The sequence below is a fragment of the Bufo gargarizans genome, chromosome 1, assembly GCF_014858855.1.
Source record: "Bufo gargarizans isolate SCDJY-AF-19 chromosome 1, ASM1485885v1, whole genome shotgun sequence".
In the NCBI taxonomy this organism is placed as follows: domain Eukaryota; kingdom Metazoa; phylum Chordata; class Amphibia; order Anura; family Bufonidae; genus Bufo; species Bufo gargarizans.
Window position 1 is genome coordinate 164220688 of NC_058080.1, and position 25147 is coordinate 164245834.

The 25147-nt window shown below is 38.4% G+C and overlaps 1 protein-coding gene across 1 annotated transcript in view; it reads left to right on the forward strand.

Moving 5' to 3' along the window:
- Positions 1-25147, forward strand: part of FSTL5 (follistatin like 5) — a 940713-nt gene that overhangs the window by 615746 nt on the left and 299820 nt on the right. The gene's annotated exons all lie outside the window — the stretch shown is intronic.

Below are 25147 nucleotides of genomic sequence, written 5' to 3' on the forward strand. Positions count from 1 at the left end.
CCCCAACAGTCTGCACTGACTGATTGCTACTGCTGCTGCCTCCGTGAACCCCTGCACCACTACTTCCCGGGCAGGTAGGCTGTTGCAAAGATGGTGGTCTACCCCATGCACGTTTGGCTCCTGACCTTCCACTGCTGCCACCCTGCTGACTCCCAGCCATGCTACCACCTTGCTGGCTCTGCCGCTGCCTCACGTACAAGCTGCCACCCTCTTCTCCTGATGATGATGAAGCCCCTCCGGCTCCCAAGTGCAATTAGCTTCATCATCATATATTAGTGTCTGCACATCACTTATGTCCTCCTCACCGGCCTCTGGGTCAGGAGTCTGACCCCTCATAGCACAAGCTCCCATGCCACTCTCCTCATCGCTACTTGCCCGACTAGCGGAGGAAGATGCAGATGTCTCCTCCAGATCTTGGTTGGGCAATAACTGCTGACTGTCTTCTAGTAGCTGTTCCTCGCTGAAAAGTGGAGTAGAGCCCACAGCATATGCTACTTCTCGCGGTTAGGGAACAGAAAAGGACAGAGGCAGGTTGGGGACAGGTGAGGGCACAGGGCTTGCTCCCGGGCCATGCCAACTGAGGGTTGTCTGACTAACCCACCGACTGTTGGCTGGGGGTGTCTGATGTCACTTGGGATGACATGGATGACCGAGTTAGCCAATCAAGTAGTCGCTGCGACTACTGCTGCCACGGCCCCTTACTCTACTATGACCTCTGCTTGCGCCAGAAACATTCATGCCTCTGCCACTCCTCTGTTCATAGCCTGGCACCTCTCTGCCTAACATACTTGTAGCTGAACTAAACAAATGAAAAGGAAATTAAAACAACCCTAAAAGCAACAAATATATTTTTCTTTTTGTACTAAAATAGGTCACAAAATTATTTCTGTGCAAATAACACCAAATGTGAACTGCGTTTCTTTTTCTCATATTGGAGTGAAATATGACTAGAAACACTTTTAGCGCAAATAACACCAAATATAAACTATTTTTCTCTATTTCTCTAGAAATATGGCAATAACCGCTTTTAGCGCCAATAACACCAAATGTGAACTACGTCTATTTTTCTCGTATTGTAGTGAAATTTGACAAGAAACGCTTTAGCTTCAAATAACAGCAAATATGAATTTAATTTATTTTCTCTTTCTCTAGAAATATGGCAATAAACGCTTTTAGTGCCAATAACACTATATGTCAACTGCGTCTATTTTTCTCGTACTGTAGTGACATATGACAACAAACGCTTTTAGCACAAATAACAGCAAATATGAATTTAGTCTATTTTCTCTTTCTCTAGAAATATGGCAATAAACGCTTTTAGTGCCAATAACACTATATGTCAACTGCGTCTATTTTTCTCGTACTGTAGTGACATATGACAACAAACGCTTTTAGCGCAAATAACAGCAAATATGAATTTAGTCTATTTTCTCTTTCTCTAGAAATATGCAATAAACACTTTTAGCGCAGATAACCCCAAATGTGAACTGCGGCTATTTTTCTCGTATCTTAGTGGAATATGACAAACGCTTTTAGCGCAAATAACAGCAAATATGAACTAGACAAAAACATAATTGGAGACATGATGACTACAGCTATAAAGTACTGCAGGCAGTTGAAGAGGCGTATTGATGAGGTCAGGTTCCCTTTAAATGCTGACACAGTCTCTGCCATTACTACCTCTTGGAGTAGGGCTTCCATAGTTTGACCTGTAAAGAATACTTAAATAGGTTGTCTGCTTTTTTCTGCTTTTCTTATACAGTGGTCCCTCAAGTTGCAGTATTAATAGGTTCGAATATGACCATTGTAAGTTGAAACCATTGTAACTTGAGTCCATAACTCTATGGAAAACCAGTAATTGGTTCCAAAGCCCCAAAATGTCATCCCAGAATAACAAAAATTGATGTTTTAGTAAAAATAAGCAGATAACCAAGACATATAAAGCAAGTCTTTAAGAAAAACAGACAGGAATAGATGCTGGAAGATGTAAATTACTTTCTATTCATCTGGCCATGCATAAAACAGCCGTCACCTAGATGTCCATGTCTTTGTATACCCACTTGATGCCATAAAGGAAGAGATTGTTTTACTCTTGGGTAAAGGGGCATGGAATAATCTACTATATATTGTGACTGAACATTTAAAACTGCAGAGGAGCTAATAGAGTAGACAACCAATAAAGATGTTTTACCAGTGAAATGTACATGTTGTTTGGTTGGATCTGAGTCTGGGATGTTGTATGTTGACTCTGGTTTCAACTAACGATGGCCCAGAAAAGACCATCATATGTTGAAAATATTGTATCCTGAGACCATTGTATGTTGAGGGATCAACGTACTCTTTGTTTACCTGCTCATCGTCGACATTGCAGCAGTGAGCAGTGTAATTACAACACGGCCATCCCCATTCACTTCAATGGGGTGGCTCCTTCTTATTAACTTGAATAGAAAGTGAATAGGGACGAGCGATGGCATAACGATCGCTCCTCCACATGCCACAGAGGACACAGCTGCATGTAATAGCAGTGGTTCCGCCGCTAGCTATCTGACGATTGCCGGGAGACAACGCTTCAACATCAAGGTATCTAATACACCCTTAACAATAAAAGTACAGCAATATCCACCCTCAATATTTTGTGTTTGCTGTAATCTATACAGCATCACAAAATGAAACTCAGTGACAGGCAGTGTTTTTTTAGAAAAAAACTAATTCCTGTGAGTATAGATCACAGCAGGTTGTGGTGGGTTAGTAAAACGCTGGGCTGTTTATAAAGAAACAACTCTTACAAAATAATCCAGTATATTGTAGATAGAAGGAACCGATTATTAAAGGGTATCTGTCAGCAGATCTGTCAGCAGAGTATCTGTCAGCAGTATCTGTCTGCAGCACTCTCTCCACTTTAGGATGTCAGGACCAGGCATAATCAGGTTTTCACTGTCTGGCCCTTGCAATCAAAGTGGAGAGGCTGCAGATTTGTAAAGAGAGCAGAGCCTCTAGGTGTAATGGCAACCCCCCTGTTGCTCCTAGAGGCTAATTTGCATATATTACATCATAATTTTTATCAGCAACATGGGCACATATGAACATGGGAACAACATGTATGCCTTCGGCCTCATGCACACGACCATTGTGTGCATCCGTGTCCGTTGTTCCGTTTTCCGTGATTTTCTGCGGACCTATTGACGTTCAATGAGTCCATTGAAAACTCAGAAAATTCACCGTTTGTCATCTGCGTCCGTGATCCGTGTTTCCTGTCCGTCAAACCTGTCCTATTTTTTTGACGGACAACGGTTCGCGGACCCATTCAAGTCAATGGGTCAGTGAAAAAACATGGAGGCACACAAGATTGTCATCCGCGTCCGTGATACGTGTCCGTTTTTTTCCTATCATTTTCAAAGCAAATTTGACTTAGATTTTTTTTTTCACTTTTCTGCTCTGGTGATCCTCCAAAAATCAAGGAAGTCACATGGAAGAAAAAACGGACACGGATCACGGAACAAGGGAACCCCGTTTTGCGGACCGTGAAAAAATACTGTCGTGTGCATGAGGCCTTCAGCTGCCAAGCGCACATGCAAAAGATCAGGTACAAATATGCTGAGAGATGCCCTTTTAAATGCACCCAGTGATCTTATTAGCCCTTGCAGCAGTTGACCGACACTGATCATTAGAGATGTTGCGAACATAAAATTTTCCGTTCGCGAACGGCGAACGTGAATTTCCGCAAATGTTTGCGTACGTGGGAACTGGGCGAACCGCAATAGACTTCAATAGGAAGGTGAATTTGAAAACCCACAGGGACTCTTTTTTTCCACAATAGTGATGGAAAAGTTGTTTCAAGGGGAGTAACACCTGTACTGTGGCATGCTGGAGGGGGATCCATGGCAAAACTCCCATGGAAAATTACATAGTTGACTCAGAGTGTGGTAAGTTGAAATCGCAATGTGATTTATAGAACTTGAATCAATCGCATTGCGATTTGAACTTTCTCAAATCCGACAGTACATTCTAGCATGGAGCCGTTCCCATGGTGATGGGGACGCTCCATGAGCACGGAAGTCGGCAGAAGTTCTAAGTTGAATTCGCACTGCGATTAATGCAGGTTATATTAATCGCATTGCGAATTCAACTTAGAACTGCTGGGTTCCTAATTGTTGTATTGCTAGTATATAACGAATATTGAGGATATAGTGATACATTCGTTATATTTGTCAATCCTAGCAATACAACCATTAGGAACCCAGCTCTAAGTTGAATTCGCAATGCGATTGATATAACCTGCATTATTCGCATTGCGATTACAACTTAGATCTGAGTTCCTAATGGTTGTATTGCTAGAATTGACAACGAATATAGCACTATATTCTCAATCTTTGTTATATTCTATCAATATAACCATTAGGAACCCAGCTCTAAGTTGTAATCGCAATGTGATTTATATAACCTGTATTAATCGCATTGCGATTACAACTTTGTGACACTGCAGCTTCAGAATTCATCTAAGATGGATGCTGTCCTTGCTTTTTGATAGGCGGTGGGAGGGTCTGGGAGGGAGGGTATGCTGATTGGCTGGAATGTGTCTGCTGACTGTGAGGTACAGGGTCAAAGTTTGCTCAATGATGACGTATAGGAGGCGGACCGAACATCGCATATGTTCACCCGCCGCGGCAAACGCGAACATGAGATATTTGGCGGGAACTGTTCGCCGGTAAATAGTACGGGACATCTCTACAGATCATTACAGTTTAGTTTATTGTCATCTAATATTTGGTAATGGGCAACAGAGGTTATTGTAAACGGATTCCCAGCACATGGAACCTGACATGCCCACCTCGGATTATCATGTGTGAGGTCATTTCCAGACTCTGAAGTGAGAACTGACGCATAGTTGTATTCTGGACAGGTCATAAGCCGGGCTAACATTGCACTGGTACTGACTAGAGATGAGCTCATTTTTAGACAGTTTAATTTGGCTGCTTCGCCAAATTTTACAAAGATATTCGCTTAGTGACGAATTACTAAGTCACAAAACCATTTTTTTAAGTAGTGGGTGCAATGACAGGGAGATGCGATAGCGCGGCCCCCTGTCCTTGTACCCCTCAGATGCCACATTTATACCTGATCGCGGCATCTGAGTGTAAAAACTGTGTAAAATTAACATAAAAAAAATATTAAATCAAACTTACAGCCTCTATTTGCTCGTGATGGGATGACGTCATCACTTCAGCCGAGATCTTTAATAAAAATGATGGCGGGTGGCCCATTGCGAGCAAATGGAGGAGGTAAGTATGAATATTTTTTGTTTTTTACACTATTTCAGGTTAAATCGATTCGCTAAGATGAAGCACGAGGAAATTTGGCTTCGCAGCAAATTTAATTTATCCTGAAATTCGTATCTAATTCCATTTCGTGGGATTCGATACGCTCAACTCTAGTACTGACTTTAAACTAGCCCAATGCTTGTTTTTTTGTATTTTAATTTCTTTTAGTAGCGTCCACTGCTCACTAATATATGGATTTCAGTAATACTAGTACAGTAAATGCATTATATGGAAAATATAATAACTCATCTGTACTAGAAAAAAAAAGATAGTTCCCTGTAGCTGGGATTGTCTAGAATGCATTTATTTCCATCCTAAGCTGAATTTAACATTTTACATTACAAAAAAGAAAAAAAAAAATCAATATAATCCATCTATGATATGCAGTCATCATTGAATCATGCTCATGACCTGAACTTTATAATAGTTCAAAGTAGTTCAAAAAGACAAATCGGCAAGGTTGCCAGGATAAATATACTATGCGGTGGTTTAAAACAGCCAAGCAAACAAAGCAATCTCTTCATTTCTGTGCATGACACATTGTTGGAAAGCTGCTGGTCTAGACAGCATAATCAATGCATATGATTTAGTTGAAAAACTTTTAAGTCCAAAATTCCAATTAAAAAATGTGATGTGTAACTAAATCAACTCACAGACAGAAAGAGATGTATTTTGCTAGACTACGGCAAGACCCTCCTCGAACTGGAATACTTTCATCAATTCTCCATAGGATAGCATGTCAAACTACTGTGTCCACTCAGCAATGATATAACAAATGACTTCCCAAGACAATGCAATAGTTACTTCTCTGGAAAGTGATTTAGATTCCCTTTCATTGACAACTGAAAATATAGTACATTAGTTACAGTCTCTCAAAGAATCTTTACAGAAGAATGTGCTGATTTATTGCCAGCTTGTGTATCTATGAGCATAACTATTATAGACAGAGAGTGTATGTGTGTGTGTGTATATTATTCACAAAAAATAACATCTCTAGATAAAAATGTCGGATTTCTGCAAAACTTGGCATGCAATTATGTCTAAGGCAGATATCTAAATTACAGGTGTGGTCTGATTAGACAGTGGGTCTTGCCAGAAGAGGGCATAAAAGTGCTTCCCTGTTGCCATATGAAAAAGCTCTCAGAAGCTACTTTTGGGTAGGCTACTTCTTTATGAGAGATCATTGACTGCTAGGCGTGCCTGTATAATGCATTCAAAGACATTTAACCCAGTTGAAAGACTTTAAGAGGAGGCACATCATTTCACTGAAAGAGGCAGGATGGTTGTTTTGATAAACTGCCGGACATCTAGACAGTTCTGACCTAGCTGTTAGGAGGTGTTGGGAGCAGTGGTTACGCGAGAGCACGCACACATGGAAAACAGACTCCAGATGGCCCATACAGTCCACCAGTAGAGAGGATCGTTTGATCCACTGACTAGCATGATCAGCTCACACAGCTTTGTTATTGACCATCCAGACACAGCTGACACCTTCATCCTTCATTACACACAATTTGGGTGAATCATTTCCAGACATTTAGCAGAAGGAAATTTGGTATCACAGTGCCCAATATGTGTCCTGGCATTGAAAGATGGCCACTGTTACCTTAATTTGCAGTGTTGTGAACAAGAAACCTGGATTTCTATGGACTGGACCTGTTTTGTCTATAGTGAAGAATCCAAGTTCTATTTGGGATCCGAAAATGGTTGGGTTTGAATATGGAGGCCTTGTAGTGAATGCTGCAATCCTGCCTTTCCTGTGGAGCAAATCACTGCCCCAACTGCTGGTGTGATGATCTGCTGAGCCATATGATATGATAGTTGGTCACAATTAGTGGTGATGGTGATATGAAACACACTAACGGCTCAGTAATTTGTGAAGGACATCCTGCGGCCACATGTGTTGCTTCTCATGGCAGGGCTTCTAGCTGACAGTTTCCAGCAGGATAATGCTGAACTTCACACAGCAAGGGTTTACCAGGAATGTCTTCTCCAGATTGCAACACTTCCTCGGCCTGCCTGGTTGTCAGATTTATAGCCAAGCATTTATGGGATTTACTGGGATGCCAGTTTCAACAACCCATGAACGTACAGGATCTACAGGCCCAGCTACAACATTTGTCAGCAAAAGTGCCACAGGATACAAAACAGAACCTGTGTGCCTTCATGCCCAACCATATCTCATCTTGTATCCAGGCTAGAGGTGGCCCAGCAGCCTCCATTCAATTGTACAGTTTTCCCCAATAAATGTATACTTTATATCTAATATTGTAATCGCTTAGATACATTATCAGTACTTTCACACATGGAAAGTCTAATTTGATTTCAATAGAGTCTTCTGAGTGCTTTATTTTATTTGTCAATGAGTGCATATAGCTATATATATTACATACCACAATTTTTGGTCATAAGTTTCATGAATTCACAACAAAAACATCAAAATGAAATGGGATCCATATAGACTCCATACAGCAGATTTGTAGTAGGACAGTGTGCACAGACTCTTAACCCCATAAGGACCGGGCTAATTTTCACCTTCAAGACCAGGCCATTTTTTGAAAATCTGACCAGTGTCACTTTATGTGGTGATAACTTTAAAACGCTTTGACTTAGGCCATATGCACACGACCTCATGCACACGTTTTTTTTTTAAGGTCCGCAAAAACGGGGTCCGTAGGTCCGTGACCCGTGACCATTTTTTTTCGTCCGTGGGTCTTCCTTGATTTTTGAAGGCTCCACAGACATGAAAAATGAAAAAAAAACTAAGTCAAGTTTCCCATTGAAATGATAGGAAAAAACGGACACAGATCACGGACACGGATGAAAATCTTGTGTGCATCTGTGATTTTTGACTTGAATGGGACCGTGAACCATTGGCCGTGAAAAAAATAGGACAGGTCATATTTTTTTCACGGCTAGGAAACACGGATCACGGATGCGGCTGCCAAACGGTGCATTTTCCGATTTTTCCACGGACCCATTGAAAGTCAATGGGTTTGCGAAAAAAAACTGAAAACGGCACAACGGCCACGGATGCACACAACGGTCGTGTGCATGAGGCCTTATCCATGCCATTCTGAGACTGTTTTTTCGTCACATATTGTACTTCATGACACTGGTAAAATGGAGTAAAAAAAGTACCAAATTTGCCAAAAATGTTGAAAAATTAGCAAATTTCCAAGTTTCAATTTCTCTACTTCTATAATACATATTAATACCTACAAAAATAGTTATTACTTTACATTTCCAATATGTATTCTTCATGTTAGGATCATTTTGGGAATGAAATTACATTTTTAGGGGACGTTACAAGACTTTTAAGTTTAGAAGTAAATCTTGAAATGTCTCTGAAATTTTCAAAATCCAACTTTTTAAGGACCAGTTCAGGTCTGAAGTCACTTTGAGAAGCTTACATGATAGAAACCACCCAAAAATGACCCCATTCTATAAACTACACCCCTCAAGGTATTCAAAACTGATTTTTTACAAATGTTGTTAACCCTTTAGGTGTTCCACAAGAATTAATGGAAAATAGAGATACAATTTCAAAATTTCAAATTTTTGCAGATTTTCCATTTTAATCATTTTTTTCCAGTTACAAAGCAAGGGGTAACAGCCAAACAAAACTCATTATTTATAGCTCCGATTCTGTAGTTTACAGAAACACCCCATATGTGGTTGTAAACTGCTGTACGGGCACACGGCCGGGCGCAGAAGGAAAGGAATGCCATACATTTTTTGGAAGGCAGATTTTGCTAGACTGTTTATTTTGACACCATGTCCCATTTGAAGCCCCCATGATGCACCCCTAGTTTTGTTGGTACTAGTTTAGGGTACATATGATTTTTGGTTGCTCTATGTTACACTTTTTGTGAGGCAAGGTAACAAGAAATAGCTTTTTTGGCGCAATTTTTTTTATTTACAACATTTATCTGACAGGTTAGATCATGTGGTATTTTTATAGAGCAGGTTGTCACGGACGCGGTGATACCTAATATGTAAACTTTTTTATTTATGTAAGTTTTACACAATGATTTCATTTTTGAAACAAAAAAAATCATGTTTTAGTGTCTCCATAGTCTGAGAGCCATAGTTTTTTCAGTTTTGGGGCGATTATCTTAGGTTGGCTCTCATTTTTTGCGGGATGAGATGAAGGTTTGATTGGCACTATTTTGGGGTGCATATGACTTTTTGATTGCTTGTTATTACACTTTTTGTGATGTAATATGACAAAAAATGGCTTTTTTTACACCATTTTTATTTTGATTTTTTTACGGTGTTCATCTGAGGGGTTAGGTCATGTGATATTTTTATAGAGCTGGTCGATACGGACGCGGCGATACCTAATATGTATACTTTTTTTTATTTATGTAAGTTTTACACACTAACAGCTTTTTTTAAACCAAAAAAGTGATGTTTTAGTGTCTCCACATTCTGAGCCATATTTTTTTTATTTTTTGGGCGATTGTCTTAGGTAGGGGTAATTTTTTGCGGGATAAGGTGACGGTTAGATTGGTACTATTTTGGTGGGCATGCGCATTTTTGATCGCTTGCTGTTGTACTTTTTGTGATGTAAGGTGACAAAAAAATGGTTTATTTAGCACAGTTTTAATATATATTTTTTTTTACGGTGTTCATCTGAGGGGTTAGTTCATGTGATTTGTTTATAGAGCTTGTCGATACCGACACAACAATACCTAATATGTCTATATGTCTTTTCCCTATTTATTTTTTTACTTTATTTTTGGAAAAGGACGTTTATTTTTTTGGAAAACTTTAATTTTATTAACTTTTTTTTTCACTTTATTTTTTGTCCCACTATGGGACAGGGTCTGATGCTTATTTCAATACAGCACAATACAGCTGTATTGTGCTGTATTGAACCGTTAGTGTCTTACACTGTAAGGCGTTAACAGTTGCCTAGGAGACCCATATTACGTACATGACAGGCCACAAGCTTTGGAATGGCTTGGGGATGCCATGGCAACCATCGAGTCCCCGCCACAGCAGCGCGGGGACCCAATGTATGAGGTGAGGGAGCACAAACCTCCCATATGCCGCGGTCAGCGATGTCCGCGGCATATGAGGGGTTAATCCACCGTCATCGGCATTATCGCCGATGGTGGATGCAGCAGGGATCCGGCTGTCAGTAACCGCCGGATCTCTGCTGCTGATCAGGGGGACCGCACGCGCGGGGAGGAACGACTGCAGGACGAGAACGCTCGTCCTCTAGCGCTAAGTGCCGACGATTGAGGTTAAAGGGGTTTTGTCACTTTGGAAAATAGCATTTATTGAGTAGAGAAAGTTAATACAAGCCACTTACTAATGTATTGTGATTGTTCATATTCCCTCCTTTGCTGGGTGGATTCATTTTTCCACCAGATTATACACTGCTTGTATCCAGAGGTTACGACCATCCTGCAATCCAGCAGCATGGCTGTTCTTTCAAACTATAAAAAAAGCACCAGCCTATGCAAGCTCCTACAGTCGCGGTCACTAGAGAGGCTGGAATTTTTTCCTATAGTGTACAAGCACCCCCACTACTGCTGGATTGCAGGGTGGTCGTAACCATGGAAATTGGCTGTGTATAATGTGATGATAAAATGAATCCAGCCAGCAAAGGAAGCAATATGGATAATCACAATATATTAGTAAGTGCATTGTATTAACTTTCTCTACATGATAAATTCCATTTGCTGACGTGACACAACCTCTTTAAGAGTCTGTGCACACTGTCCTACTACAAATCTGCTGTATGGAGTCCATATGGATCCCATAGCCTTTTGTGGGCCCATACTGTACCTCCAAGTTCTTTTACCGAATCCCCTACAATCTACTTGAGAGTTGCACTAATAGCTGTTGTCTGTAAAGCTCTTGATTATATAGAAAACAACTTTAATATTATTGAACCAAGGCTAAAGGGAATATGAAATCATGCTTAGCTATTAAATAAAGGGACTAGACATTTTTTTTTAACAGTGCACAATGAACTGTAGAGAAGCTTATTATTTTTCAGTATTCCAAAAGGGCATATCATGTTATTGATGTCCACAATGCAATATTGATCTGCTAGATGTACCACATTGTCAGTTTATTTTGAGCGCCTCTCTCAAAGAGATTTGCAAACCATTGAGTTTCTGTTACTTTTGCTTGTGCATTCATTTAATTAAACCAATTTGAGTCTATGCAGTCTGCAATAAATCAGAAGTTAGAGTAGTAAGAATGTTTGATAATAATGTGTTTCTTAGGCTGAGTTCAAATCTGCGCTAATCATTTTCAGTCTCCTGTCGTGAAAACAGAAAACTAAAAATGCTGAATACTGTAAATCATATGGCAAATACTACTGGCGAATTATGAACCCTACTGAGTCCCAATGGCTTTTGTTGAGTTTCCATCATGCAGTACACTATAGTACTAGAAAAAGTAGCGCTATATGCTGTGCTATGTTTTCCAGCATTTGCAGAATCTGTGATGGAGGCTCGATGTGAACCTAGCCTCTCTATTTTCAGTTGCAGCAACTATTTGTCCAAAAGTAACATCTAGAAATGTTTTTGATGGTTTTCATTTTAAATCCGCTTCTCAGCGAGCTGAGACGCTGACCTATTGTGTCCGTTTTTGAAAAACTTGATGTTTTCCTGTTTTGCTATAAAATAAAGATGAGAAGCTTAAATGTGTTGTGCGGTTTCAGGAGAAAAGTGAACAACGCCCAAGATCCACCTGAAATAAAGAACAAGTAAGTATTTATCTGACAGATCCTACACCACCACCCCAGTTCTCCTGGCAGGGCTCAATTTTCTAAGCTACAGCAGTGAAGTCAACATGTGATTGGTGCAACCAATCACTGGCCACCATGGTGCAGCCAATTAGGCCAGTGATTGGCTGCTGCAGACACTTGTCACCATGACGTGACCACAGGGAGAACCGGAGCGGTGGAGCTGGATCTGTCAGGTAAGTACTTATCTGTTCCTTATTTCAGGTGGATGCTTGGGGCTTGTCTCGTTCCTTCTTGAAACTGGGCAACCTCTTTAATGACTACACCATTGTTAGGTAGGTGCCCCTTGAATCTTGGCACTGCAGTTACTAAAGTGAGGTGCGTAGGGATGCTATGCTATTATTCTTTTCCAGGACCCCACCCCTACCCTCAAGGAACAAATGAAAAAGTACACTCAGTAATATAAACTAAAGGAGTTTAGAACAAAAAATAAATATATCTACCTCAATAACAATGCTAAATCCTTTAGAAACTGTTTTACAATTTTATATTACTTGTTTTCATTCCTTCCTAGTTTTAATCACAGGGATTAAAACTGATTTAAAATGATTTTTGTATATAATAAATTATTCAATAATGAATTCAAAGTATAGGTTTCATAATGCTGCCCATCTTAAGTTTTCATTAATACATGGTATATTACAGCATTTTGATGAATAGTTTTCACACAGCAGTTTATTAATTAGTATAATTTGTTCCTAATCCCTTCTTGATAAAAAAAACTACTGCTGAAATAATTATATTTACTTGTGAATATTTTTGAGGGATAAAGAATATGCATACAACTAGAAAATCTTAATTAAAATGCATCCTATCTGCTTAGCAGAATGAAGAGGTAAGGGAATCGTGTTGGAAATTCCAAATGCCTCAAGAATATTAAAAGATAATAGAAAGATGAAGGCTAAATGAGAGGTCACATACTGAGGATGTAAAGCAATATACTAGGGGAAAATTCACATAAATCCTCCTTCATGTGAAAGATGCGGCATTGACTAGCCTCCTAGGACAGCCTAACACATTAAGAGAAATCAAAGATAATAGATGCAAACTTATTATAGGCAGGGAAATGTGAAATACAAAAGGAGTTCATGCATACTCTGAATTTCTAACCACAAAATACTATGTGTCTATTATGTTAAACCAAAGATCCTATTATTTCTCTTAATAAATGCAAAAAGTTACAGTGGAATATAATATCTCATAGGGAGACATTGTGCTGACTACTGTAACCTCTACACTAATATATATGCAGTAATAATTATAGGCAATAGTGCTTCAAGAGTCAAGACAACAAGTAAGGATGGTTTCAGGGTTCTATGGTGATTGAGTTTGGGACATTGGAACCTCTGGGGATGGGGGGTCTGGATGTTGGGTACATAATATTGGTACTGTAATGTACTTTATCCTTCCACAATACCAAAGAAATTAGCTCTGCCACTTAAACATTGTATTGGCGTCTGTCATGTTAAATAAACAGATTTTCTTAAAGGGGTTGTCCTGCCTTGGAGCTGACAACCCCTTGGGTCCTAACCTATGCCCCTGAACACAAAAAAAACGAATTCACATGTCTGCAGACCAGAAGCTTCTTGGTTCCTGATCACATCACTGCACTACCAGGAAGCAGCGTAGTAGTGGCCAATTACAGTCCTTAAGGATTGGCTTGTGACCGCTGAGGCCTGTGATTGGTCGCAGTGGTCTCTTTTTGTTTTAAGAATTTTTTTATGGGATTACTGGAGGTGCAGTAAACATTGCATATCTAGATTTTAGTAAGGCTTTTGACACTGTCCCACATAGAAGACTTATCAATAAACTGCAGTCATTGAGCATGGACTCCCATATTGTTGAGTGGATTAGGCAGTGGCTGAGTGACAGACAACAGAGGGTTGTAGTCAATGGAGAACATTCAAAACAAGGTCATGTTACCAGTGGGGTTCCACAGGGATCTGTACTGGGACCAATTTTGTTTAATATCTTCATAAGTGATATTGCAAAAGGCCTCGATGGTAAGGTTTGTCTTTTTGCTGATGACACAAAGATATGTAACAGGGTTGATGTTCCTGGAGGGAAACGCCAAATGGAAAAGGATTTAAGAAAACTAGAAGAATGGTCAGAACTCTGGCAACTGAAATTTAATGTGGATAAGTGCAAGATAATGCACCTGGGGCGTAAAAATATAGAATATTTGACACAGTCCTGACCTCAGTATCTGAGGAAAGGGATTTAGGAGTAATTATTTCAGAAGACTTAAAGGTGGGCAGACAATGTAATAAAGCAGCACGAAATGCCAGCAGAATGCTTGGATGTATAGGGAGAGGTATAAGCAGTAGAAAGAGTGAAGTGCTTATGCCGCTGTACAGAACACTGGTGAGACCTCACTTGGAGTACTGTGCGCAGTACTGGAGGCCATATCTCCAGAAGGATATAGATACTCTAGAGAGAGTTCAGAGAAGAGCTAATAAACTGGTCCATGGATTGCAGGATAAAACTTACCAGGAAAGGTTAAAAGACCTTAATATGTATAGCTTGGAAGAAAGAAGAGACAGAGGGGATATGATAGAAACTTTTAAATACATAAAGGGAATCAACTCGGTAAAGGAGGAGAGCATATTTAAAAGAAGAAAAACTACCACAAGAGGACACAGTTTTAAATTAGAGGGGCAAAGGTTTAAAAGTAATATAAGGAGGTATTACTTTACTGAGAGAGTAGTGGATGCATGGAATAGCCTTCCTGCAGAAGTGGTAGCTGCAAATACAGTGAAGGAGTTTAAGCATGCATGGGATAGGCATAAGGCTATCCTTCATATAAGATAGGGCCAGGGGCTATCCATAGTATTCAGTATATTGGGCAGACTAGATGGGCCAAAAGGTTCTCATCTGCCGACACATTCTATGTTTCTATGTTTCTATTATTTACATAATGTACTTACTTCTTAATTAATTTATAGGTAAAAGTTACTACAGATGGATTGTTAATCCAGGGAGTTATTCTGATTGCCTGATTGGAGTCGAGAAGGAATTTTTTTCGCCTTAAAGTGAGGAAAATTGACTTCTACCTCACAGGTGTTTTTGCCTTCCTCTTGATTAACCTGCAGGATAACAGCCTTATAAACTATGCTACTATATAATTTCTAAAGAGGTTACTTGGCCTTGTAGCCGATAACCCCTGGGGTCCTGACCTGTGCCCCTGAACATGAAAACCCTAAGATGCTAAATGTATCTTCTCATCAGAATGCTTCTTAACATTCATTTACAAAGCTTTTTGTGAGTCAAATATTAGGGTTATTGATGGCAAACCGTTTAGAGACCGAGTGCGCAAACTGCAAACTAAAAGCTACTTATTTCTCGCAAAGTGCCACCATGGCACGTTAACCTGAATACCAATATATCTTCCATGTACTTTATCATTTCGCTATATTAGCCTCCCTGCATTCAATGCGCTGCCTGTGATGTATAGTGGGTCCTGTGCTGATAATTGGCAGGAAAAGTCTAAGGCATATTGGTATACCATAGACTTTTCCAAGGTGCAGGTGCCCACTCAAAGTTTCCACCACACAGGGGATTGAATTTTGCATATGTTTAAATTTTTATTTATTTATTAATTCAGCATCTAGTTTACAAGACATATATTCTGGAGTAAATTGCATAAAAAATCTAGAAAAATGTGTTTACTGAGGGGGATGAATACTTTTGCAAGGCGCTGTATATAATTTCATCATGTATTATGTATTCCTTTTCTTTCCCTTAAAACACATTTTATATAGCAAAAAATAAAAACTAGTGTGTAGTGTTCCTGCCTATTCGAGACTTTTGCCTGCGTGTAATTAAATACACCACCACAGGTGCTGTAGATCTAAAGATAAGAATACATCTTGTGGTAGGGAAACTTGGTGCCAGCTTGCTTGTGAATGATTGGGTTGTAATGGTTTATGATTATCTAATCAGATGCAGCTGCTTTTTTCTGACACTGTTTCTGTGTTAATATGCGGCACTACATGAATTCATTTCTAAATATCACAGACGCTTATGGACGAACTGCAGCTGCTTCTAAGTTTTCAAAAGAAATATATAGCAATAGATATTCAACTTGCGTGATACATACTTCAGTAAAATCTGTTCAGTTCTACTTATTTTATTTTTTACCAACCAACTTCTCTGCACTGGAGTTGTGTGACTCCAATCTAAACCTAATCAGGTAAAAATCATATCCTAATGTGATATTGATTGTCAGGGTGCTGCCATATGTTCAAGCTATTTGATGCAGTTTTTGAAGACAAAATGAGGAATTGATTTGAAAAAGAGAGAGAAGTTATATTGGTCCTTTATAGTCCATTTATGAACCACACTTCCAAACTGCATAAAAAAAAACCTGAACATGTTAGTAGTAGATATCAGGGCCTCAGGACACATGCTCCACTGAGCCACAGGTACCACACATAGATGATCACAAATGGTTGTGCTGCATCTTCACTTGCAACTTGAAACAATAGCACAAACAGGAACCAACTACTTTAGGTTACTGTCCCTCTGCCACACATATAATAGCACCTTAAGTAGGCCTCCTAGAATCACTTTGCCTTGATGGGGTTGAACCACAATGTACTATTTTGTTCATAGTGAATCCAGTCTATTACTAGAGATATTATTTTGTATTCTTTTCACTTAGAAGAAAATGTTTATATTCCCAGATATTCCAGGAATAGTATTTGTAAAGGCCCATCTGCTGTTTTTATTGAGCAGACTTTCTGTGTCCACCTCAGTAAATGTGTCATGGAGCATGCAGCTTTGAAAGCCATAACATTTTTTTCTAGTTATTAAAACAATATTTGTATCTCTTGTCATTGATACATTTGGTCCAGAGATAATCGATTTGTTGAATTTTCCAAAAATATTTGATTCAAATATGAATCGATTCTATCCAAAACAAAAGGTACTATTAAGGCCAAGAGAGAAACAGAGCTAATACATAATACCTCTCTGATGGAGACATACAAGCCAGTTTTCCCACTAAAAGGACAAGAATATTGAATGTCTCCATATTACGCTTATCTGAAAAAGATATACAAGTCAGACCTCCTTCCATAAGAGGGGGAAAAAAACTGAGTATTCCAGGCAAAAGTTATCTTGGTTAGCTGAGTGGCCTCTGGGTTGCTTTTTCTCATTAGGGAGATCTCATAGTATGCAGGAAGAGTATTGTACTGAATTTCTGGGACACATATGCAAATTAGCACATCTTACTTCTACCTGTCATCAGATAGGCTTAGGATGTTCTTTTTTTTTTGGGGGGGGGGGGGGGAGAAAAGCTCATTTAAATATCTTTCCTAAAAACCCAAAATTATAAGAATTTGAAAACTGAAGAGTTCTAGGCTACCACCATGGTTTAATCATCGCTTTTTCATAATAAGATTTTCCCCAGGTGGTAGCATTAAACTTTTCAATCAGTGTTTTTTTTTTTTTTTATAAAGAAAAGCTAATTTGCATACCTTTGGGTTTATGGGAAAGATATTTAAATTAGATTTTCTTCCAAAAAGAAAAGAACACGTAGGTTAATTTCACACAAATATATTCAGTGCGAGAAATATTCAGGAACACACAGTGTTATAAATCAGTGCTGTGGGTCCATGTCATATTAGCAGCATTCGGGATGGGAAGTGCTTCTGACATACAAAGTGTGTTTCTCTTGCTGAATGTATGTGATGTATGTGAAAAAAAATTATACCAAAAGAAATAAAATATAGTAGTTTGTATATATTTTTCCCAGAAACGTAGAGCAGTGTTGACTATACTACAATGCACCTCATGCATACTAGGTGGTTTCCCTAATGAGAAAGAGCACTCCTAAGACCCCAACAACGGCCACTCAGGTAACCAGGGTAAATTGCTCTTAAGACACTAAGTACTGACTTGCATGTCTCATTCATATAAATATTACATCTCTCCTAATGAATAATAAGAAATTTGGGATACATTCTGATCTCTAGCTGAGGCTTTATTTTATTCCATTTGCATTTTAGATTTTTTGGTGTTTTCATTATAAATATTTATTGATAAAACTTTGTTTTTCATATTTACTAGCATAAAATGCAACTTAAACACTTTACAAAAAAGAAAAAAAAAAGATGCCACCTTTCTGTTGTGTTCCTTTGCATATAGGGATACATAATTTATACTATCCAGGGCAGGGCTAGTGGTGATTTATTTATTGTTTTAATCTTTATTTTGTGTTTTTTTTCTTTATTTTTACTTAGTGCCTCCCAGGTCATACAAGACATTGTGGGACATTTTAACATGCTTTTTACTGCTGATTTAGGTTAGCCCCAGTCACAGGGGGAATATAACCTCCTGACGTGCACTGCAGAGCTGAGCTAGGTGTAATAAGTCCCAGAAGCTCTGGCAGTTACCCGACATTCAATGATCACATGATCACTAGCCCTGGAGGAAAAATCAGCATTGAGCTGCCTGATCTGAATACACAGTGCACATTGAGTGCTGTGTATACAATAATAGGCAAGACGGGCAGAAATGAAACATCTCTGCCTTCTCCCTTTGGAGCCCGGATGTCACTGACAACTGGCTCTCCATTACGGCATGATCTCTACAACTGCTAGTTTAATGCAGGCTTCCTAGACAGTCATTGTCTATGTGCAGTCCATAAGTTGTTAGGGAATGTAAATGAAAAAATTATTGGCTGGATTTATGTATGAACACAATTCTTCTTTGGATAACCCTTTTAATTACTTCCACTAATCATTGCATGACTAAGGTGAATTTACTTTTGGTCCACTAAGACCTAGTGCTCAGTCATAAATAGAAAGATAACTCTTTAAAGGGCTTCTGTCACCCCCAAAACACAATTTTTTTTTGAGCTTGTTAAAATCCTTATTTAACGACTATTCCCTATATAGGGCTCTTACCTTTGTCTGTGGCTTTGTTTCCTTAAAAAATATATCTTTTAAAATATGCAAATCACTTCACTACCAGCAAGTAGGGTGTCTACTTGCTGGTAGCCGCCGCAAAAAAACACCCCCTCCTCCTGTTGATTGACAGGGCCAGTGAACGCTGTCCGGCTCCGGCTGGCCCTGTCAGCATTTCAAATCCTGCGCTTGTCTTCATTCGGCGCAGGCGCTCTGAGAGAAGGAGGCTCGCCTCCTCAGCACTCCCTCAGTGTGCCTGCGCGATGATGTCACCGAAAGAGAAGACGTCATCGGCGCAGGCGCACTGAGGGAGTGCTGAGGAGGCGAGCCTCCCTCTCTCGGAGCGCCTGTGCTGAATGAAGACAGGCGCAGGATTTGAAATGCTGACAGGGCTAGCCGGAGCCGGAGAGCGTTCGCTAGCCCTGTCAATCAACAGGCGGAGGGGGCGTTTTTTTGTGGCGGCTACCAGCAAGTAGACGTCCTACTTGCTGGTAGTGAAGTGATTAGCATATTTTAAAAGATTGAATTTTAAGGAAACTAAGCCACAGACAAAGGTAAGAGCCCTATATAGGGAATAGTCGTTAAATAAGGATTTTGACAAGCCCAAAAAAAAATAATTGTGTTTTGGGGGTGACAGAAGCCCTTTAACAACTTCAATTATGCATATAAAAGATATTCAACCTTTATGTATACTAAAATAAATCTGTTCATCCTCGATTTGCCATGATGTTTACATGTGGTCATATTTCCCCATATTATGTTATGCCTATATATTAAAATATAATGTGCTTTTACTAATTTTTATAGTTTAGTTTAGAAACTACATCCAATCATAACATTATATAATTTTATTAATTATAGAAATGTACCCATATATGTGCAGAAATCTTCCATTAAAATTAACTCCAAGACCTATTTTAATCTGCTATGATCAGCGTGGTATCACAACTCACAGTCAAACCAATCTGTTATCTTAACTGTACTGCTATCTACCTGTGGTATACTGTATAGTGTTGAGCTCGAATATTCGAATTGCTATTTTTTTTTTTGAATATCGTAACTTCGAGATTTCGCAAATATTTAGAATATAGTTCTATATATTCGCGAAATCGAATATTTGTTTTTTTTTGTTTTTTTTTTATTGTTATATTTTTTACTTTCCCACTTCCTTAAAGTAGTTCTTACCTGTCCTTTGGATTCCTGGCTGCTCCAGCCCGTTGCTGCTTCTGCCGACTCCCGTGCTCATGGAGCATCCCCATCACCATGGGAACGTCTCCATATACTAGAATGTACTGTCGGATTTGAGAATTACGTTGAAATCGCAATTTGATTAATTCAAGTTATAATAATCGAATTGCGATTTAAACTTTTTACGTATATTCTTAATGCTCTAACTTCGTCTTTTAGAATATTCGTAATATAGTAAAAGACGAAGTTAGAGCAATATAACGAATATTCTAAAAGATGAAGTTAGAGCAATATTACGAATATTCTAAAAGACGAAGTTAGAGCAATATTAAGAATATTCGTAAAATACACATATAGCCTAGCCATAGTCAATTAGTCATAGGAACGTTGCCCAAGAACAAAAAATCGCAATACGCGATTAATTAAATCACATACTATTCACGATAATTGGAATAATTACGAATATTCGATTTCAACGAATATAACACGAATATTAAATATCGCGAAATCGAATATGGCACCTCCCGCTCATCACTAATACTGTATGTACTATACTGTTCTCCAATTGTACTACAAGTACTGTACTGATATCTACCTGCACTATACTGCATGTAGTGTACTCCTGTCTACCTATAATATATCGTATGTACTGCTTTCCAGCTGTACTATATGTAGTGTATTGCTATTTACCTGCATTACACAATATGTAGTGTACTGCTATCTACCTATGATATATTGTATGTACTGTATTGCTCTCCAGCTGTACTATATGTAGTGTATTGCTATCTACCTGCACTATACAGTATGTAGCGTACTGCTATCTACCTATGATATATTGTATGTACTGTATTGCTCTCCAGCTGTACTATATGTAGTGTATTGCTATCTACCTGCACTATACAGTATGTAGTGTACTGCTGTCTACCTATGATATATTGTATGTACTGTACTGCTCTCCAGCTGTACTATATGTAGTGTATTGCTATCTACCTGGACTATACTGCATGTAGTGTACTGCTATCTACCTATGATATATTGTATGTACTGTACTGCTCTCCAGCTGTACTATATGTAGTGTATTGCTATCTACCTGCACTATACAGTATGTAGTGTACTGCGATCTACCTATGATATATTGTATGTACTGTACTGCTCTCCAGCTGTACTATATGTAGTGTATTGCTATCTACCTGCACTATACAGTATGTAGTGTACTGCTATCTACCTAGGATATATTGTATGTACTGTACTGCTCTCCAGCTGTACTATATGTAGTGTATTGCTATCTACCTGCACTATACAGTATGTAGTGTACTGCTATCTACTTATGATATATTGTATGTACTGTATTGCTCTCCAGCTGTACTATATGTAGTGTATTGCTATCTACCTGCACTATACAGTATGTAGTGTACTGCTGTCTACCTATAATATATTGTATGTACTGCTCTCCAGCTGTACCATATGTAGTGTATTGCTATCTACCTGCACTATACAGTATGTAGCGTACTGCTATCTACCTATGATATATTGTATGTACTGTACTGCTCTCCAGCTGTACTATATGTAGTGTATTGCTATCTACCTGCACTATACAGTATGTAGCGTACTGCTATCTACCTATGATATATTGTATGTACTGTACTGCTCTCCAGCTGTACTATATGTAGTGTATTGCTATCTACCTGCACTATACAGTATGTAGTGTACTGCGATCTACCTATGATATATTGTATGTACTGTACTGCTCTCCAGCTGTACTATATGTAGTGTATTGCTATCTACCTGCACTATACAGTATGTAGTGTATTGCTATCTACCTAGGATATATTGTATGTACTGTACTGCTCTCCAGCTGTACTATATGTAGGGTATTGCTATCTACCTGCACTATACAGTATGTAGTGTACTGCTGTCTACCTATAATATATTGTATGTACTGCTCTCCAGCTGTACCATATGTAGTGTATTGCTATCTACCTGCACTATACAGTATGTAGCGTACTGCTATCTACCTATAATATATTGTATGTACTGCTCTCCAGCTGTACTATATGTAGTGTATTGCTATCTACCTGCACTATACAGTATGTAGCGTACTGCTATCTACCTATGATATATTGTATGTACTGTACTGCTCTCCAGCTGTACTATATGTAGTGTATTGCTATCTATCTGCACTATACAGTATGTAGTGTACTGCTGTCTACCTATAATATATTGTATGTACTGCTCTCCAGTAGTGTTGAGCGCGAATATTCGAATATCGAATTTTTTTCGCGAATATCGGCACTTCGCTAATTCGCGAATATTTCGAATATAGTGATATAAATTCGATATTTCGAATATTCGTTTTTTTTTTTTTTTTTTTTTTTTTTTTTTTATTGTTATATTTTTTTCTTTCCCACTTCCCTAAAGTTGTTCTTACCTGTCCTTTGGATTCCTGGCTTCCTGGCTGCTCCAGTCAGTGCCCGTTGCCGCTTCTGCCGACTTCCATGCTCATGGAGCGTCCCCATCACCATGGGAACATCTCCATATACTAGAATGTACTGTCGGATTTGAGAATTACGTTGAAATCGCAATTCGATTTTTTCAAGTTATAAAATTCGAATTTCGATTTTAACTTAGCACTGCTATATGCCATATTAGTTAGCCTAATATGGCATATAGCAGTGCTAAGTTAAAATCGAAATTCGAATTTTATAACTTGAAAAAATCGAATTGCGATTTCAACGTAATTCTCAAATCCGACAGTACATTCTAGTATATGGAGTCGTTCCCATGGTGATGGGGACGCTCCATAAGCATGGAATATGGCTTCAATGGCTTGGTAGAATTAGCGAATTGACGAATATATTCGTTATATTCCACAAAACGAATATAACGAATGTATTCGTCATATTCCACAAAACGAATATAACGAATGTATTCGTCATATTCCACAAAACGAAGATAACGAAGTATTCTGCATCTTCATTTTAGCTACCTATTCATCAATTTCGCTAATTCTAGCAATGATATAGGAAAGTTGACTATAGAGACAGCTAAGTATAATTCGCTATGCGATTATATGACTGCTTTTTTTTATAAATAGTATAATTATAATAATTATCAGGTATTATAATTATTCTATTTATTTAAAAAAAAGAAGTAATATAATCGCATAGCGAATTATACTTAGCTGTCTCTATAGTCAACTTTCCTATATCATTGCTAGAATTAGCGAAATTGATGAATAGGTAGCTAAAATGAAGATGCAGAATACTTCGTTATCTTCGTTTTGTGGAATATGACGAATACTTCGTTATCTTCGTTTTGTGGAATATGACGAATATATTCGTTTTGTGGAATATAACGAATATATTCGTCAATTCGCTAATTCTACCAAGCCATTGAAGCCAACCATATAGTAAACCAGGTCCAAGTTGGAATCGCAATTCGATTATGTCAAGTTATAATAATCGAATTTCGATTTTAGCTTAGCACTGTTATATGCCATATTAGGCTAACTAATATGGCATATAGCAGTGCTAAGTTAAAATCGAAATTCGATTATTATAACTTGAAAAAATCGAATTGCGATTTCAACGTAATTCTCAAATCCGACAGTACATTCTAGTATATGGAGATGTTCCCATGGTGATGGGGACGCTCCATGAGCATGGAAGTCGGCAGAAGCGGCAACGGGCACTGACTGGACAGCTAAGTTTAATTCGCTATGCGATTATATTACTGCTTTTTTTTTAAATAAATAGAATAATTATAATACCTGATAATTATTATAATTATACTATTTATAAAAAAAAGCAGTCATATAATCGCATAGCGAATTATACTTAGCTGTCTCTATAGTTAACTTTCCTATATCATTGCTAGAATTAGCGAAATTGATGAATATGTAGCTAAAATGAAGATGCAGAATACCTCGTTATCTTCGTTTTGTGATATATGACGAATACATTCGTTATATTCGTTTTGTGGAATATGACGAATACATTCGTTATATTCGTTTTGTGGAATATAACGAATATATTCGTCAATTCGCTAATTCTACCAAGCCATTGAAGCCATATTCCATGCTTATGGAGCGTCCCCATCACCATGGGAACGACTCCATATACTAGAATGTACTGTCGGATTTGAGAATTACGTTGAAATCGCAATTCGATTTTTTCAAGTTATAAAATTCGAATTTCGATTTTAACTTAGCACTGCTATATGCCATATTAGGCTAACTAATATGGCATATAGCAGTGCTAAGTTAAAATCGAAATTCGAATTTTATAACTTGAAAAAATCGAATTGCAATTTCAATAGGAGAGTAGCCTTTAAGTTAAAATCGAAATTCGATTATTTAAATCGCATATTAATCGCGATAACAAGAATAATGACGAATATTCGATTTCGACGAATATAAAACGAATATTCTATCGAATATTCGCGAATTTCGTCGAAATCGAATATGGCACCTGCCGCTCATCACTACTCTCCAGCTGTACCATATGTAGTGTATTGCTATCTACCTGCACTATACAGTATGTAGTGTACTGCTGTCTACCTATAATATATTGTATGTACTGCTCTCCAGCTGTACCATATGTAGTGTATTGCTATCTACCTGCACTATACAGTATGTAGCGTACTGCTGTCTACCTATAATATATTGTATGTACTGCTCTCCAGCTGTACCATATGTAGTGTATTGCTATCTACCTGCACTATACAGTATGTAGCGTACTGCTGTCTACCTATAATATATTGTATGTACTGCTCTCCAGCTGTACTATATGTAGTGTATTGCTATCTACCTGCACTATACAGTATGTAGCGTACTGCTATCTACCTATGATATATTGTATGTACTGTACTGCTCTCCAGCTGTACTATATGTAGTGTATTGCTATCTACCTGCACTATACAGTATGTAGTGTACTGCTGTCTACCTATAATATATTGTA